Source organism: Heloderma suspectum, chromosome 1 (genome assembly GCF_057233095.1).
Source record: "Heloderma suspectum isolate Gila_16-S chromosome 1, 16-S_ref, whole genome shotgun sequence".
Taxonomy (NCBI): domain Eukaryota; kingdom Metazoa; phylum Chordata; class Lepidosauria; order Squamata; family Helodermatidae; genus Heloderma; species Heloderma suspectum.
In genome coordinates, this window is record NC_139458.1 from 243,132,962 (window position 1) to 243,138,973 (window position 6,012).

Genomic DNA, 6,012 nt, shown 5'->3' on the forward strand with positions numbered 1-6,012 from the left:
GAGCATCAACAATTGATTATTTTATCATTTCCTATAATTTGCTAAATTTGCTGATTAGTTGCAGGGTGGCTACACACACTGAGCGTGATCACCTCCCTTTAATTGTACTCTTAAACCCTGAGAACCAGGATGTCCATGCGGATCTTGAACCCCTGTTCCATTCAGAAGCTGAAATTAGAGCCTCGCGTATAAGATGGTCAGCCAAGTCAGAGGAAAAGTTATCTTCATTGTTACTCTCTGAAAGCTGTCTCAGATTGTGGGATACCTTGTTAACTGCAAGATCCCCGCAAAATGTTTTGGACTTGTATCAAGAATTGGTCTAACCCTTGCAAAATTGTATTTATATTGCTACTTCATTTTGCTGGTCTTGTGACTGTAATAAACTATTACTTCTTGCATTTGCAGAAAAACACCTATACCTGGTATCCCTCCCCAGATGCCTCTGGCATGTGCATCTTTTGCTATGGGATGGTGGCTCCTTTGATTGGCTGTTATGTTCTACCATTTACTCCTGGCCTATTTCCTCCCCTTCTACATTTGGGTAATCAAAAACGTTTTCATTTTCATCCCTTTGGATACTTCCCAGCTCCTGTCAGCTTCCTCTAGAGTTTAGTTTAAAAGCTGCTCTGCCACGCTTTTTATGTTTAGCACCAGCAGACTGATTCCATTTTGGTTCAAGTGGAGTCCATCCTGGCTTGTCCCAAAACGTTCCCCAGTGCCTAACAAATTTGAACCCCTCTTCCCTGCACCACCGTCTCATCCACGCAGTGAGACTCCTCAGCTTTGCCTGTCTAGCTGGCCCTGAGTGTGGAACAGGTGGCATTTCAGAGAAAGCCACCTTGGTGGTCTTGGATTTCAACCTCCTACCTAGCAACCTAGATTTGGCTTCCAGGACCTCATGATTACATTTCCCTACTACATCGTTGGTACTAACATGGACCACGACCACTGACTCCACCCCAGCACTCTCTAATAGGCTATCTAGACAGCACATGATATCCGCAACCTTCGCACAGGCAGGCAATTCACCATGCGATCTACACACCCCTCACAAGCCCAGCTGTCTGTGTCTAATGATCGAATTACTCATTACTAGGGATGGGGGAGAATTTCTCCCTGAAACTTCGGGGGGCCGAGCGCCAGCGCATTTGGCCCCCCGAAATCGGCGGTGAAATTATCCACCCCCCCGCCACCCCCCCCCCCGAGATGGGACTTACCTTTCACGAATGTCCCTCCCGGCGGCGGGTCCCGGCGGCGGTTCGTCGGCTCTTTGTCAGGGGCGGGGGCGGCAGCCGGTCTTTCGACCGGCTGCCGCAGCCGCCATTACAAGGAAAATTTAAAAAAAAAACCACCCCCGTGATAGGCTACGTAACGATTAACGTGGCCTATCACGGCTAGATTTGCAAAGTCAGCCGTGATAGGCTACGTTAATCGTCACGTAGCCTGTCACGGGTGACTTTGAAAAAAAAAAGCGCATACGCAAATGGCGGCCCCCATAGGGAGCTGCCATTTGCATTCCTTATTTGGTCCCTGTAGTCTACGTAAAGATTTACGTAGACTACGGCGAAAATAAGGGCAATGCTATTTCCGTTGCCCTTATTTTTGCCGTAGTCTACATAAATCTTTACGTAGACTACAGGGACCAAATAAGGAATGCAAATGGCAGCTCCCTATGGGGGCTGCCATTTGCGTAAGCGCTTTTTTTTTTCAAAGTCACCCGTGATAGGCTACGTGACGATTAACGTAGCCTATCACGGCTGACTTTGCAAATCTAGCCGTGATAGGCTATGTTAATCGTTACGTAGCCTATCACAGGGGTGATGATTTTTTTTTTTTTCGCGGCCGGGTAGACGGGGTGCTTCTACCCGGCCTGACTTTCGCCGGCGAGGGATGGGGCACCTCCCGCCCAGCCTGAATTTCGGCCGGGCGAGGCGGGAAGCCTCCCCCCCCTCGCATGAACTTCGGGGGGAGAAGCAAAGCGCCTCCCCCCCACCGCGAAAAAAGCTGCGGGACAAGGTAAGTCCCTTTCGTACATCCCTACTCATTACCAGAAGCCCACCTGCTCCCGGAGGCACATCCTCAGTGTGAGAGGATATTTATTTGTCTTCTGAGGAATCGGTCCCTTCTAAGGGATCATTTTCTTCTTCCTCAAATGACGCCCTCCTTCCCAGAGACTTGCATTCTCTCTGACAGTAGAGAAGCTGCCACCCTGGAGGTGGGACACAGCTACTAGGTCCCTGAAGGCCTCATCCACCAACCTCTCTGCCTCTCTTAGCTTCTCCAGGTCAGCAGTCTTGGCCTCAAGGGAACAAACTTGTTCCCTGAAAGCCAGGAGCTCATTACACTGAGCACACGCCCACGACTTCCATCCAGCAGGTAGATAGTCAAACATGTAACGCTCAGTGCCATATTTATGTATTTAATTTATTACTTGCCCATCTGGCTGGTCACCCAGCCACTCTGGGCAATGTACAAAGTATATAATAAAACAGTTTAAAACAATACAATTCTACAGTAAAAACATTTTCTAAAATACCCTAACCCACCCCAAATGCCTGCCTGAACAACCACGTCTTTAATGCATGGTGGAAGCTCATTAAAGAGGGGGCATGGTGGAGTTCCCTAGGGAGAGAATTCCACAGAGTGGGGGCCACCACAGAAAAGGCCCTCTCCCTCATCCCCACCAGTCTAGCTGTCCTGGCTGATGGGGCAGAGAGAAGGCCATCCGAGGCTGATCTTGTTAAGCAGCCTGTCTGGTGTTGCTGGAGGCGCTCCTTGAGATAGGCTGGGCTGGAACCATATAGGGTTTTAAAGGTCAAAACCAGCACCTTGAATTTGGCCCGGAAAACAACTGGTAACCAGTGCAACTCCTTCAGCACTGGGGTGATGTGATCTCGCCGGCAGCTGCCTTTCATCAGGCGAGCCGCCGCATTCTGTACCAGCTGCATTCTGTACCAGCTGCATTCTGTGCAGCTTCCAAACTGTCTTCAAGGGTAACCCCACGTAGAGTGCATTACAGTAGTCTAAATGAGAGGAAACCAGGGCATGTACTACCAATGGGAGCAGATGGTCGGGAAGGAAGGGGTGCAGCCGCCGTATCAGATGGAGTTGATACAGTGCTGTCCGGCTCACAGCTGACATCTGAGCCTCCATGGACAGCTGGGAGTCGAAAATGACCCCCAAGCTGCGGACCTGGTCTTTCAAGGGTAGCCGTACCCCATTCAACACCAGGTCAACATCCCCCAGCCGCCTCTTGTCTCCCACCAAAAGTACCTCAGTCTTGTCAGGGTTCAGCTTATTCCTCCCCATCCAGCCACTCACCATCTCCAGACATTTGGACAGGGATTCTATGGCCAACCTTGGTGAAGATTTGAACGAGAGGTAGAGCTGCGTGTCATCCGCATATTGATGCAACACACCCCAAACCTGCTGATAGCCCCCAGTGGCTTCACATTGATGTTAAATAGCATTGGGGAGTGGATGGAACCCTGTGGCACCCCACAAGTGAGTGGCGATGGGTCCGAAACCTCCTTTCCCAGTGCTACCCTCTGGTACCTGCCAGAGAGGAAGGACTGGAACCATCGCAATATGGTGTCTCCAATGCCCAAACCCTCCAGGAGGTCCTGGAGGATACCATGGTCAACGGTATCAAAAGCTGCTGAGAGGTCGAGGATAACAAAGAACAAACAAATTCACCCCTACCCAGAGCCCTCCTCATATCATCCACCAAGGCGACCAAGGCCATTTCTGTCCCATGCCCAGGCCTGAAGCCTGACTGAAATGGGTCTAGATAATCGGCTTCTTCCAGGTGTGCCTTCAACTGCATCGCCACCACCCGCTCAATCACCTTGCCCAAAAATGGCAGATTCGAGACTGGGCAAAAGTTGTTCAGAACATGGGGATCCAAGGGGGGCTTCTTTAAGAGTGGTCTTATCACTGCCTCCTTGAGGGCTGATGGCATCACTCCCTCCTCAAGGGAGGCATTCACCACTGCCCTGATCCCCTAACCCAGTCTTTCTTTGCAGCTCCTAATGAGCCAAGATGGGCGAGAATCAAGTAAGCAGGTGGTCGGCCGTACAGATGAAAGCACCTTGTCCACTTCATCAGAAGGAAGAAGCTGGAACCGATCCCACAAAACCGGTTTGCCACAGGCCGCCTCTTGCTCACTAACTGTATCCACAGTGCATGGAATAACACTCTTAATCTGATCAATTTTATCTGCAAAGTGCCTTGCCAAGGCCTCATAGGAGGCCTTAGAATGCTCCAGTGGTTCCAGAGCCACTGGACCGACCAGGCTCCGGACCACTTGGAACAGCTTCCTGGGACAGCACTCTGCGGATGTGATAGAGGCAGCATAATATTCCTTTTTTGCTGCCTTCACCACCACATGATAGGCTGAAGATACAGCTCTAGTTCATGGCTGATCGCCTTTGGAGCGAGACTTTCGCCACCGGCGCTCTAGCTCTAGCCGTCTCACCTCCTGTTTCAGAGCTCGTAACTGCAGATTGAACCATGGTGCAGTCCGAGCCCTGTTCAGGGGGAGAGGGCATTTCGGAGCCACACGATCTAATGCCCCAGTGATTGTGGCATTCCAGCCACCCACCAGGGTCTCAACCGAGTGGCCATTGGCGTGCTCCAGAGAATCCCCAAGCGCGTTCAGGAATCCATTCGGATCCATAAGATGCCTGGGGTGGACCATTTTAATGGGTCCTCCACCCCTGCAGAGGGGCTGTGGAACCGAGAAGTCTAATGTCACCAGATAGTGATCTGACCATGACAAGAGGGTGGTGGATATACCCCCGACTTCCAGATCACTCCCTGCTTCTCCAGAAATAAACACAAGGTCTAGCGCATGAAAGTCTAGCTACATGGGTGGGCCCAGTTAGAATATGGTGCAGCTCCCAGGAAGCCATGGTCTCCATGAAGTCCCGAGGTGCTCCTGTGAGGATGGCCTCTGAATGTACGTTGAAGTCCCCCAACACCAATACGTTAGAGGACTGAACATGTACATCAGAGACCATCTCAAGCATCTCGGCCAGGGAGTCAGTTGTGCAGCGGGGTGGACGGTACATGAGCAGAATCCCCAGACTGCCCTTCAGGCCCAACCTCGAGTACATGCACTCAGCAACCTTGGTCTCCCGGAGAGGGGGTCTGGTGAAGACCAAGGACTCTCTGTAAATAACAGCCGCTCCCCCTCCCTGATCCTCAGCCCTCGGCTGCTGTGCATACGAAAATCCGGCTGGACACATGGCCGCCAGAGTTGGAGCAGCGGCCTCAGCCATCCAGGTCTCCATAATACATGCCAGGTCTGCACCATCATGCAGTATCATGTCATGGATGAGGGATGTTTTCTGGGTAACAGACCTGGCATTGCAGAGCAGCAAACAAAGGCCGGAAGATGGAGTCACGCCTCCCCCAGCCATCCTTTGGCTCTGGACAGGCCCGGAATAGGGGACAGATATTACACATCTCCCCTTTGCTCCCCTCACCTGGCATGGACTGCCCCTCGCGCTCCACCAGTGCCTGCTGCCCGGCCTCGGTATGTTCTGGCCCCCAACACTCCCCCCCCGGATAGTGCTCCCCCCCCCTTTTGCTGGCTTTCTACCTTCATAACTGTTTCTTTATTTGGGTGTGTTTTCCCTGGAAAATGTAGTTGTTTGCTACAAGAAGGTGGGGAAATTATTTATAGTTAATTATAACTATAATTAACTATAATTAAATTAAATTATAGGGAAAAACTATAATCCCTCGCAAGTGTGCCTCCTTATATACATAGGCCCTGCTGCAGCAGCAGTGAATCTGATTGGAGGGCCTCGTTTGAAAAGCAAGGGATGCTGTGTGTGAACTCTTGATCAGCGCTGGCTTTCAGTGCAGAATGTGGGTTGTCCCTAAGGAATAATTTGGATGGCCCTAAGTAGGATTATAACTGCCAGCAACAATATGGTTATCTATAACAGTGGGAACTCTAGTCCCTGATGGCCTAAACTCAGGGTTTTCAGCTATGAGGAATTA